This window comes from Lissotriton helveticus, chromosome 3_1, assembly GCF_964261635.1.
Source record: "Lissotriton helveticus chromosome 3_1, aLisHel1.1, whole genome shotgun sequence".
Taxonomy (NCBI): domain Eukaryota; kingdom Metazoa; phylum Chordata; class Amphibia; order Caudata; family Salamandridae; genus Lissotriton; species Lissotriton helveticus.
In genome coordinates this window covers 1043976058-1043989582 of record NC_136061.1, presented here as the reverse complement: position 1 = coordinate 1043989582, position 13525 = coordinate 1043976058, and the positions used below count along the sequence as shown (strand labels likewise).

Below are 13525 nucleotides of genomic sequence, written 5' to 3'. Positions count from 1 at the left end.
TAGTTTCTGGACCCATCCAACCCATCTGTGATCCCCAATAGGGAGTGACATGGGTCATGGGGAACCACCCAACCCAGGACTTCTGTGAGCTCCTCCTTGATATCACCCCAGAATCACGACAAATGGGGGCATGACCAGACCATATGGAAAAAATCGGCTGGGGTATGGCCACACCTCGCACAGGATGCATCCGGGCACAGGACCGCCCGGTGGAGGCGCAGGGGCTGAGATATGCAGCGTGCAAGTAGTATAGTTGGATCACTCTGAGTTTGGTGGACGCAGAGACCGTCTTGGGCGCCATGACGGCGTCACGCCAGTCTTCCTCGTCAAGGGGACTCACCCACTCTTCCCATTGATCTCTTAGCTTGTACAGTGTAGTGGGGGTGTTGTTGACCAAAGTTCGGTAAATGTGGGAAATACCCCCTTTGCCCACGTCACCCAGCATAGTCTGTGCCTCGGGAAGGCTACACTCAGGGATCGTAGTATTGTCTGTGATATGCGCAAGGAGGGCATGTCGCAGCTGTAAGTATTTGTAGAATTGGTATGGGTGGAGAGAGGAACGGGTCTGGAGGTCTTGAAATGAACACATGTGGCCGCTAGCCCGGACATCCCCAAGTTGTGAGATTCGAATAAGATCCCATGATTTAAACTTTTGCAGCCCACTACCCTCTTGGAGCTAAGTGCCCTGCCAGAGGGGTGTACATTGGGTCAGCCTGTGGGTCCAGCGAGTGTGACGCAATGTTTAGCAGTGCTTTTTTAAAATAAAATACCACATGTAGCAGTTCCCTTACCACTTTACCATGCACACTGTTCTCAAAAATGAAATAATTTGAGATGTTATAAGTTTTGTTATAAATGCTACGATTTCACATGGTATAAAGTGATGTAATATGAAAAGGCATAAGCAGTGCATCATAAAGGAATGAGGTATAGTTAATGTAGTGTTTCTAGTGAGTTGACAACAGTGTGTATAGAGGTGTGCGGGTTATAGTAATTTGAAGGTGGTGGGAAAATGATTCATTTATGGTATAACTATATCTTTGGAATTTCTAATGTTTGTGCAGTTTAAGTTTGGTGTGTAGAGAAAGATAAATGAATGACATACAGCGGCATAGATTGGAGTGGTATAGAGTGGAGTGACGTGAAGTGGAATGGCATAGAGTGGAGTGGCATACAGTAGAGTGGAGTTGCATACGGTAGAGTGGTATGAGTGGCATAGAGTGGAATAGCGTGGAGGGGAGTGGCGTAGAGTGAAGTGACATAGACTGTAATAGCGTAGAGTGGAGTGGTGTAGAGTGAAGTGGCATTAAGTTGAATGGGTGGAGTGGCGTGGAGTGGCATAGACTGGAATAGCATAGAGTGGAATAGCATAGAGTGGAGTGGCGTAGAGTGGAGTGAAGTTAAGTAGAATGGTGTAGAGTGATGTGGAGTGGAGTGACATAGAGGGGAGTGGTGTAAAGTGGAATAACTTACAGTGGAATGGCGTAGAGTGGAATAGGGTAGAGTGGGTGGCATAGAGTGGAGTGGCATAGAGGAGTGGCATAGCTTGGAATAGCATACAGTGGTGTGGCATATAGTGGAGTGGCTTAGAGTGGAGTGGCATAAAGTGAAATCATGTAGAGTGGAGTTGTGTACAGTGGAGTGGTGTAAAGTTAGCATGGAGTGGAGTGGTGTAGAGTAGTGGAGTGTGTAGTGGTGTAGAGTGGAATAGCGAGGAGTGGCGTAGAGTGGGATAGCGTAAAGTGGAGTGTTGTAGACTGAAATGGCAAAGAGTCAAGTGGAGTAGAGTTGAGTGGCGTACAGAGGAATAGAGTAGAATGGACTGGCTTATAGTGCAGTGACAGAAAGTAGAATGGTGTACAGTAGATTAGCATAGAGTTAAGTGGTGGGGAGTGGAATAGCATAGAGTGAAGTAGCCTAGAGTCAAGTGCTATGGAGTGTAATGGCATATCTTAGAGTAGAGTGAAGTGGGGTAGAGTATAGTGCTGTGTCGTGCAGTATAGTGGAGTGTCATGTCACAGAGTGACGTGTCGTACAGTGTGTTACAGTGGAGGGGCCTGGAGTAGTTTAAAGTGGAGTGGCATAGAGTGGAGAGGCGAACAGTAGAGTGGAGTGGCATTGCATAAAATACCATAGAGTGGAGTGGCATAGAGTAGTGTGAAATAGTGTGGAGTGCTATATAATGGAGTAGCATAGAGTGGAGTGGCGTACAGTAGAGTGGCATAGAGTGGAGTGGCGCAGAGTGGAACAGCATAAAATGGAGTAGCATAAAGTGGAGTGGTATGGAGTGGAAAGGTGTATCTTAGAGTAGAGTGAAGTGGCATAGAATATAGTGGTATGTCGTACAGTAAAGTGGAGTGCCATGTCACACAGTGGCGTGTCGTACAGTGTGTTGCAGTAGAGGGGCATGGAGTAGTCTAAAGTGGAGTGGCGAGAGTGGGATAGCATAGAGTGAAGTGGCCTAGAGTCGAGTAATGTGAAGTGGAATGGCGTGTCTTAGAGTAGAGTGAAGTGGCATAGATTGGAGTGGTGTGTTGTACAGTAGAGTGGAGTGTCATGTCACAGAGTGACGTGTCGTACAGTGTGTTACAGTGGAGGGGCCTGGAGTAGTTGAAGGGTGGAGTGGCATAGGGTGGAGAGGCAAACAGTAAAGTGGAGTGGCATAGTGTGAAATACCATAGAGTAGAGTGACATAGGGTGAAGTGCTGCAGAGTGGAGTGGCGTACAATAGAGTGGCATAGAGTGAAATGGCGCAGAGTAGAATAGCGTAGAGTGGAATAGCATTGAGTGGAGTGGCATAAAGTTGAGTGGCTTAGAGTGGAGTGGCGTGGAGTGGAACGGTGCAGAATGGAGTGGTGTAGAGTGGCATAAATTTGAGTGGTGTAGAGTGGAATAGCATGTAGTGGTGTAGAGTGGAGTGGCATGGATTAGAATAGCATATAGTGGAGTGTCTTAAAGTAAAGAGGCATACATTCATACAGTATAGATTGCAGGGGCGTATAGTCATGTGGAATAGAGAGTGTCGTACAGTGTGTTACAGTGGAGGGGCATGGAGTGGCATTAAGTGGAGTGGCATACAATAGGGTGGCAAAGAGTGGAGTTGGATCGAGTGGAATGGCATAGAGTGGAGTGACATAGAATGAAGTAGACTACAGTAGAGCAGCATAGAGGGGAGTGGCATGAAGTGGAGTGGCATAGAGTGGAGTGGTGTAGAGTGGAGTGGTGTAGAGTAGAATAGCATAGATTTGGGTGGTTCAGAGTGACATAGAGTTGAGTGAAGTAGAGTGGAATAGCATGGAGTGGCATAGAGTGGAGTAGAGTATACTGCCGTACAGTCATGTGGCTTAGAGTGGAGTGGCGTAGGGTTGAATAGTGTAGAGTGCAGTGGCATAGAGAGGAGGGCCGTAGAGTGGAGTGTCGTGGTGTGGAGTGACATAGAGTCGGGTGACATAGAGTCGAGTGGTGTACATTGGAATAGCGTAGAGTGGACTGGTGTATGGTGCAGTAGCATGAAGTGGAGTGGTGTAGAATAGAATAGCGTCGAGTAAATTGGTGTTAAGTAGCATAAAATCGAGTGGCATAGAGTGGAAAGAGTAGAATTGAGTAAAGTGGCATAGAGTGGAGTGGAGTGGAGTGGCATCAAGTGGAATAGCATAGAGTGGAGTGGAATAGAGTGAAGTGGTGTATAGTGGAATTGCGTAGAGTGGAGTTGCATAGAGTGGAGTGTCATCGCATTGAATAGCATATACTAAAGTGACAAAGGGTGAAGTTACATAGAGTAGGATGGCATAGAGAGTGACAGTAGAATAGGATAGAGTCAAATGGCATAGAATGGAGTGGGGTACAGTAGAGTGGTGTAGAATGGAGTGGGGTAGAGTGGAATAGCACAGAGTGGAGTGGTGTGTTGTGGAGTGGAGTGGTGTAAAGTGAAATAGCGGAAAGTGGAGTGGCGTAGAGTGGCATACATTAGATTGGAGCAGAGTGGCATAGACCAGAATGGTGTAGAGTGGAGTGAGTAGAGTGGGTAGAGTCGAGTAGCGTAGAGTGGAATAGGATGGAGTGGAGTGCAGTGGCATAGAGTGGAGTTGCGAGAGTGGCATAGAGTAGAGTGACATAGAGGGGAGTGGCATAGAGTAGAAAGCGTAGAATAGAGTGGAGTGGCATCAAGTGGAATAGCATAGAGTGGAGTGGCATAGAGTGTAGTGTCATAGCATTGAATAGCATATACTAAAGTGGCATAGGGTGAAGTTACATAGAGTAGGATGGCATAGAGAGTGGCATACAGTAGAATAGCATAGAGTCAACTAGAATAGAATGGAGTGGGGTACAGTAGAGTGGTGTGGAATGGAGTGGGGTAGAGTCGAATAGCACAGAGTGGAGTGGTGTAAAGTGGAATAGCGTAAAGTGGAGTGGCATAGAGTGGCATACATTAGATTGGAGCAGAGTGGCATAGACTAGAATGGTGTAGAGTGGAGTGAGTAGAGTGGGTGGAGTCGAATAGCGTAGAGTGGAATAGGATGGAGTGGAGTGGAGTGGCATAGAGTGGAGTGACGTAGAGGGGAGTGGCGCAGAATGGAGTTGCATAGAATGGAATAGAATATAGAGGAGTTGTGTAGAGTGGAGTGTCAATAAATAGCACAGAGTAGATTGGAGTGGCGTAGGGTGGAGCTGGGTAGAGTGTACTAACAGATTTGAGTGGCATGGAGTGGAGTGGAGTGACGTAGGGTGGAGTGGCACAGAGTTAAGAGGCATACAATGGAATAGCATAGAGTGGAGTGGCATACAATAGAGTGGCGTAGAATGGAGTATGGAAGAGTGGAATAGCGTGGAGTGGCATAGAGTGGAGTGGTGTGCCGTAGAGTAAAGTGGAGTGGCTTAGAGTAGAGTGGAATAACGTATAGTCAAGTGGCATAGAGTGGAGTGGAGTGGTGTACAGTAGAGTGGAGCTGATTGGCATAGATTGGAGAAGCTTAGAGTAGAATAGCATAGAGATGATTGGCTAGGAGTGCAAAGTGTGGAATGGCATATAGTGGCGTGGCATTGAGTGGAGTGGCATAGGGTGTAGTAACCTAAATTGGAATGGCATGGAGTGGACTGGCATAGACTGGAATTAGCATAATGTGGAGTGGAGTGGCATAAAGTGGAGGTGCAATAGAGTGGAGGGCATATAGTGAAGTGGCGTAAAGTTGAGTGGCGTGTCCCAGAGTGGAGTGGCATGTTGTACTTTGGAGTAGTGTATAGAGTCATAGAGTGGAGTGGACTGTCGTAGTGTGGAGTGGTGTGTCTTAGAGTGAAATGCTGTGTCATAAAATGGAGTGGTGTGTTGCACAGTGGAGTGGAGTGGCATGTTGTGCCATACAGTGTAGTTTAAACCCACATATCAGGAAATTGGCTTTATATATTTAGATGAAATTTGGTAGCCTGACTGATGAAGGGTGCTACCCAGAAACCGGTCCCACGATGCTTGTTTCCGGTTCAGGGAAGACCTAGCTTGGCAGTTGGGCTGGACTGTTCCCATGAGGCACAGGGTCAAGACTGATTTGCATATAGCTGGGTCTGAACTGAGGTGGCAAAGTGAGCTAAAGAATGATGATGTATTCAACCCAGATCTGTGACTGGGGGTAAGTGTCTGAAAAGTTTCAGTGCTCCATCCGTCATCTCCTTGTGTCAGCCATATTGTTTCGACCACATTTACTCTGCATTCTTGGTCTTAAGTGGAAATGTTTTGTGCTACTCTATTATAAGTGCTTTGGAAGGACTGAATCAATGTAGGCAAGTATGTAAAGGTAAGGAAAAGTAGTTTTATTATTTAATATATTGTTTTTTAAAGGTTTATGGAGTACCACTCTAGTACTTAGAAAGTAATGTGGTAGTTACAGGAAAAACAATAAATAAAGATGTAAAACGTTAAATATACATAGTAGTTGATCACTTGGGCTAACCCTAAAGCTCAGCTGAAGTTGTCGCAGATGGTTGTGGATCAGGAAGGTCGTTACCTAATTGTACGCTGTGTTGGGAAGGGTCATGATTTAATGATTGTAAATGTCTATGGTCCCAACTATGACACCCCTACCTTCTACTCCTCACTAGCAGACTTGTGCAGACAGTATGTGGGTTCCAGATTGTTGTGGGGGGGTGATTTCAATTTTGTGTTAAGCCCGGAATTGGATAGGTCGGCTGGTGTGGCTCGCTGTCCGGCGGCTTCGGCGTTGAAAAAAAGAAAAAAAAAATATACATAGTAGTACACTATTTATTTATTTATTTATTTATTTACCACAAAAAATAAAGTTTATTTTGCTTGTTTTATTTCTGACTGGACTCAGATTTTGAGGTGGAGGCTCTCAGTGAAGACAGCTGGCGTCTCTTGGCAATCTGTTCCTGGCGTTTCTCCTTGGCTTCCTTCATTCTCTTGGCCAGAAGTTTGGCATACTCTGATGCCTCCTCCTTGTTCTTCTTAGTGCGCTGCTTCTTCAGAGCTATATGCCTGCACCTGTGCTGCAGCACTCTAGGAGTCACCAGACGTTGAATTTTGGGTGCCTTTGTTCTAGGTTTCTTGCTTCCTCACAACATACTGGAGGACATCATCTTCTTTGGAAAGGCTGAAGAAGAGCTTGCGGATTCTACGCGCTCTCTTTGGACCAAGACGACGGGGGACAGTGTTGTCAGTCAGGCCAGGAATATCCTTCTCGCCTTTCCTCACGATCACCAAGTTGAGCACGCTCAAGTTGGCATCAACAATGCAACCACGGACAGATTTACGCTTGCGTTCTCCAGTTCTTCTTGGGCGATAGCAGGAGTGCCCCTTGCTAAGGAGCAGCCGGACACGAGTGTGGGTCAGGACACCTTGCTTCATGGGAAACCCCAGCTTGTCATTGCCACCGCTGATACGGACAACATATCCCTTCCACTCATCACCCAAGGGATCAGCAGGAACTTCGGTGGCCATAAGCTTCTCATAGAAAGTTCGGAGTTTGCGCTCCTCGTCAACTTTGATGAGCTTCTGGCAGCCAGTGGCCGGAAAGGAGATGTTGAGCTTCATCTCGCAGCTCGCCTGAGATCCGCTGCCGGAAAGAGCATAGTCGTACACTATATTTGTAAAATATAGGGGGTCATTATGATGACGGGCGGACTTTGTCCGCCCGTCACCATAGTGGGGAATGGGACCGCCCGCCATAAGGGCGGGGGTCCCGGGGGTGAGATTAGGATGTGCCCGCCACAGTGGCGGGCACATCCTGTATTTACAGCATTGTGGTGGGCAGTGCTCTCTGCACAGCCCGCCACAATGCTGCAAATGCTTTTCGCCATTTGCATAATGAAAGCGGCAGGCACCGCGCGGTGCCTGCCGCTTTCATTATGCAAATGCAGGGGGGTACCACACACCGTGTGCACCCCCCTACTGTCCTTCACTCTGGGGGCCCCCTGTCCTTCACTCTGGGGGCCCACAGGGGGCCCCCAGAGTGAAGACCGCCTGCCTTTCCGTGGCGGGAAAGGCTTGTCTCACAGCCCATTGTAATATGGCGGGCGGTGTCTTACAGACACCGCCACCAAGGCGACCGGGGCGGAAAACAGGCGGGCGGTGTTTCTCACCGCCGCCTTCCCCTCCGCCATCCTAATCTGGCGGAGGGGATTTGGGCTTGCGATGTCGGGCGGTTTGCCTCCGCCGGGCCGGCGGTGGCCACCGCCAGCCTGGCGGAGGCAAACCGCCCGACATCGTAATGGACCCCATAGTGTTGTACAGTATATTTCTAATTTTAACAAATATTTCCTTTAAAAAATGTGTAAGTACTGCAGTACTTTCTAGGTAGTATTGTGGTACTCAGTAAACTTTTTTTTAATTATATATGTAAAACATTAGACATGCACTATAATTGTGGAAAATCAGTGTATTTTTAATTGTTTTAAATATTGAATTTTCCAAAACAAATGTTTTTAAGTACCATGGTACCTTCTAGGTAGTTGAAATTGTAATGTGGCTAGGTGCACAGCTGATCGTTTGTATTGTGTTTGATTGATTTTGTTGAAAGAGTTTTTTTTAGCGAGTTTTTGAAATATTGGGTGCTCCTTGAGGTAGCGTAACCGTCCAAGTACGCTTGAATTGATAAGAATGTTTGCACACACACTGAAGTGAGTGTGTCCCTACTATTGGGCACACCGTATGGGTCGTCTATCCAAACTGACTCCGTGAAGTTTATTCAAATGATGACTATACAAATTCTTTAGGTTTATCAGTATCCGAATCTTTTATTTTGTAGATATTTAATTTCATATCCTTATTATGAATGTTTCAAAAGTTCATTTTACATGAGAAGCACAAAACGCTTCAATGCATTTCGGGCAACGCCCTTTTTCGAGGAGCTCTGTTGGTAAGAAAGTGATACGTTTCAGCTACATGAATCTTAGAATGAGGTACATCATACAATTTCGTAATCACAAACAAAACATTGGCCAGGTTGAGTGTCAAGAACAAATAAAGTTTAGCAAAAAACGATAAAAAAATTGCATCACGTTATGTATTGTATGGGGGTTTGGAAAACGTACCGGGAATTCCTTATGTCTGTGCTATGTGGAAAATGGGTTGAGGTTCAATCTGTTCATGGGAGAAAACAGGGAGTTAGAACATTGAATGGTGCGTGGTTGGTGGGTGCGTGAAAGTTGACTATCATCACGTGTTAATTTTACTTACTTCGTGTGAAGCATAAAGTCGTCTTGGGTCGAGGGTTCACATTGTCCCAATGGGTCCGTGAAGGTTAAGGATTACTATGTGTACCCGTGAGGGGAAGTTTTAAACACAGGTGCGGTTCGGGAGTTTGCGATGTCATAAGCATAGAAACGGGACTGGGTCAACTATGTTGATCGTGGCGGCCATGTTACTGCTCGTAGTGCAGGTATGAATGGTGAAATTGAAACGTTGATGCGTGTAAATGACAGGGTGTGTCATATGGCTGACCAAGAAAAAAATGAATTAAAAAATAAATAAAATATACATGAAAGATACAGTGCATTAAAGGTTGTTATATTTACAGATAGCAACTAAGTTCAATGCGGTCATTAAGACCGAACGGTTTCAGCGACTGAAGGCGATAAATCCAAGTGGTCTCGCGTTGCAATAGTATTTTATTATTGCCTTTGCCTTCTTTTTTTTCTACCATTTCAAGTACCATGAATTTGAATTGGGCAATGTTATGCCTGAATTCATTAAAGTGGATGGCTATGTTGGAACGTTCATTTTTAGTTCGTATGTTTGACTTGTGCTCATTGAGCCGTATCTTGATTTTTCTCTCGGTTTTCCCTATATAAATTTTACCACATGGGCATTTTAATAGGTAGATGAGATTCATGGAATCGCATGTTGCGTTAACATTCACTTTGATGTTGTTTCCTTTCATTGGATGGTTGATCGTGTTTCCCCTTATGATGTTGTTGCAACTGTTGCAGTTGTGGCAAGGACGAGTGCCGTTGTAAACAATGGTTTCCTTGGTTTCTCTTGATAAAATTTCTTTCAAGTTAGATGCTCGTGTGTACGCAAAAATTGGTGGATTCTTAAACAGTTCCTTAAAGTCAGGTTCAGTTGCAAGTATGCGCCAATGATTTAAGATGGATCTTTTGAAAAAGTTACTCTGAGTGGAATACTGTGAGACCACTATCATCCTGTTGTCTTCTTTTTTGGTGGTGCGGGTTAGAGCTGTTTTGCGTGAGATGGTGTTGACTCTTTCAGTGGCTTCAGATATAACTTCTTGAGGGTACCCTCAGTTTTGAAATCTTATGGCCATTTCTTTGATGCGGGTGTTGTAAGTCATTGAATCTGATGTTATACGTCTGACTACGAGCGCTGTGTACTAGAGTCACATACCTCCTGAGGCAAAATAGCCGGGAGCTAGTTCTTTCCTTTTAATCTTTTGTGTCACTGTTAATCTTGTTGTTTTTAAGAAAAAGCGAACCTACTTTGATTCCTGGCACCTTCAGGTTGAACGTTCTGTACAGCGGAGCTAGCGCTGTCACAGAGGCTGCAAACACCCAATCTCCACCGCCATTGACGGCGTGCAGCGAGGCCACGCCCACTTTGAGGCCACGCCACCGCCCCTTTTTATTCCTATTAAACATGCGCATCCACCGGACGCGCAGCGGACGGGTGCAGCGGGCGCGCCTAAGCCAAGCCCGTCTTCGCCCGTCATCGCCAAGTCATCGCCTCTCGCCAGTCCCCCTGGCCGGACTGCATCAGCACCCCGTCACTATGACAAGGAACAACTACTTGCCTGTAACCTGGGACGGCCCTGTGCCCATCTAACAGGTACGTTTGGTCAAACATGCCTCCAATGTGACAGCTGTCATTTTACCACTGTTACCCCCTACCGCATCCGACAACTCCAGAACTCTCCTACAACTACCCCTATTACGTCCTCCATCTCAATGTTAGGTCACTCACCAAACAATATCCTGAAGTTAATACCCTTTTACTGGATGAAAACCCTGACATCCTGTTCCTCTGTGAAACTTGGTTATGCGATGGCATTTCTGTCATGCCTAATCTTACGCTTCCAGATGAATACCATATGCGAAATTTGAATAGAGATGGGAGAGGTGGAGGCATTGCGGTAATTTATAGGAAAACTTACATATGCACATTCACCAAAGAAGAACTTTCCAACTGTGAATGTGCTCACTTCAAAATCACTATTAACCCTAACTTCACTATGTCAGGTCTCTACATATATCGCCCACCAGGACCTGCCTCAAAATTCATTGAAGCTCTTCTTGAGACAGCAAACTCTTTAGTGACTAAAACTGCAAACTTTACTATATTAGGTGACCTCAATCTTCATTTTGATCTACCTACTGACCCCACGATCAAAAATCTTCTTGCCGACCTCTCCGCCCTGCAACTCAACTCCCTCATCCACACTTCAACGCAGTCAGCTGGTCACACCTTAGACCCAGTATTCACTAACATCGAAGAGGCTAAAACTGAGTTGCCCCTACCAATGGGATGGACTGATCACCACCTCATTAAATTGACTATTCTAATCAATAAAATTACGTACAAAAACGCACCAGTCCGACTGCTTAAAAGACCATGGCATAAACTTTCCACTAGTGATCTTCAGGCCACTCTTGGGGAATTCCATTATGAGACTAACTCAAACATAGACTCAATCTATAGCACATTCCATAGTTGGATCACAGGAGGACTGGATACTCTTATTCCGGCGAAATGGACGAAAGGACGTAGCACACCGACTAATCCTTGGTATAATGACATCCTTAAAGCCATGCGCAAAGACTGTAAAAGAGCTGAGCGTCTCTGGAGAAGAGAATACAACATCGAAGACAAAAATAACTATCTAGCTAAACAAAAAATGTAGCACAAAGCCATCCGGGGTGCACGAACCGCCTTCTATGCTGATAAAATCAACTCAAGCCCCACTCCCGCCAAAGAAGTCTTTAAGCTTGTCAAAGAACTACAGAGCTGCAAATCCCCCTCCCCCAATATCTCCTCTGCACAGCAATGTGAGGAGCTCGCCACGTTCTTTGTCGACAAAGTTCAAAAGATCTACAGCTCCTTCCCACAACACTCCCCTAACCTTGCTAATTGCACCAACCTCCTCCCCAACTGCACAATTATGACCCACATTCCAGCAATATCCTTCGACAACCTCATCAAACTGTGTCGTAAAATTAAAACTGGCTCCCCGTCAGACCCCATGCGTCCGGCTCAATTTCTGGAGTCACTAGACCTCTTCCTACCTTCCCTGGCCTCTATTCTAAATCTCTCTTTCTCATCAGCCGTAGTACCATCTGCATGGAAGCAAGCATGGGTTTCACCTATCATCAAGAAACCCTCCCTAGATCCTTCCAAACCGGAAAATTTTCGACCGATCTCGCTGCTTCCATGGCTGTCTAAACTCGCTGAAGCCCATGTTAACAGCATCCTGTCCCAACATGTGGTCCAGAACAACATCTTGGACCCATCTCAAAATGGGTTCAGACCGGGCCATAGTACGGAGTCTGCTCTCCTGGTTCACCACCGAGTACCTCCGGACGGTCCTAGATGCCGGTCAAAGCGCTGCGCTGATTCTTCTTGATCTCAGCGCTGCCTTTGACACGGTGTCCCATGACATCCTTCTTGATCGTCTGGAGACATTCGGAGTATCTGGCCTGGCTCTAAGGTGGTTCCATTCTTTCCTTAAAGACAGATCGTTCCGGGTCTCAGCACCCCCTTTTCCATCGAAATCTCATCCTATTGCACAGGGAGTTCCGCAGGGATCTGCGTTGAGCCAATCCCTTTTTAATCTGTATGTGCAACCTCTTGCAACAGTGGCCAAAGAGTGGGGTCTGACACTGGTGTCGTACGCCGACGACACACAGCTGGCCATTACTCTGACAGAAGGTCCGTCTGTCTCGGCTTCTAGATTTAAAAATGGTCTCTCCGCAGTAGCCCAATGGTTGACGGACAACTGTTTACAGCTTAATGCTGGTAAAACAGAAGTGCTACTCCTTGGCAAAAACACCAGCCATTGGAATGAGCACTGGTGGCCGTCTTCCTTAGGCACCATACCACCTCCTAAATCCCTAGTTAAAAATCTAGGAGTGTGGATGGATGCCTCACTTAACTATCAGACCCACACCAAAAAAGTCGCAGGCACGTGCATCGGTTTGCTGAGAAATCTCAGCCACATACTGGTTTTTTTCGATGCTAAAGTCCGCCAGCTTATCATCCAAGCCACCATCCTCTCGCGTTTGGACTACGCCAATGTTCTCCTTTTAGGCGCTAACAAAGGAGAGATAGCACGGCTGCAACGTGTACAAAACTCCGCGGCGAGAGCCCTGATCGGCCTTCCTCGTAGATGCTCGGCCAGAGCTACTATTCGCAAATTACATTGGCTACCTGTTGACTCCAGAATTAAATTCAAAACCCTTATCATGACTTTCAAAATCCTTAAATTTGACAGTCCTACACTGCTGAGACCTCTTCTCACCACTTATGTTCCATCGCGCAATCTGCGATCTTCCAACCAACATCTTTTATGCGTCCCTCGCACCAAACTCTGCCGCATGGGCGGCCGCTCCTTTAGGGTTTTGGGAGGCAAATTATGGAACGATCTACCTCCTAACATTCGTTCTATAGAAAGCTTATCTGCTTTCCGAAAAGCTACTAAAACCTACCTATTCCCCTCCCCTTAACTCCCCTCACCTTGCGCCTCTAGGTTAGGGCTGTGACTTCTTTAGCGCCGGGACGCCTCATTGCTGGGGCAGCTGTTTTGCGCTTTACCAAATAAAGAATACAATAGAATAGAATAGACACGTAACATTTGGCTGTAGGGAAGATGTTTTTTTAAAGAGCTCTGATGGAAGCTTGTGTAGTGCAAAGTGTTGTTGCGATCGGTGTTTTTCCTGAATAAATCAGGTGAGCTCAATAGTTACATCCAAGAAATTGATGATGTGATAACTGATTTGCCAGGTTAATTGGATCCTTTCATCTTTGGTGTTCAATTCAATGAGCGCTGATTCCAATTTTTCTCTAGTGTCT

General features: G+C 46.1%; 1 protein-coding gene and 1 pseudogene across 1 annotated transcript in view; one reads left to right on the top strand and one right to left on the bottom strand.

The window, feature by feature from the left end:
- Positions 1 to 13525, top strand: part of MYO3B (myosin IIIB) — a 2563893-nt gene that overhangs the window by 334229 nt on the left and 2216139 nt on the right. The window lies entirely within an intron of this gene.
- On the bottom strand, positions 6279 to 7056 carry LOC144824859 (small ribosomal subunit protein eS6 pseudogene; annotated as a pseudogene).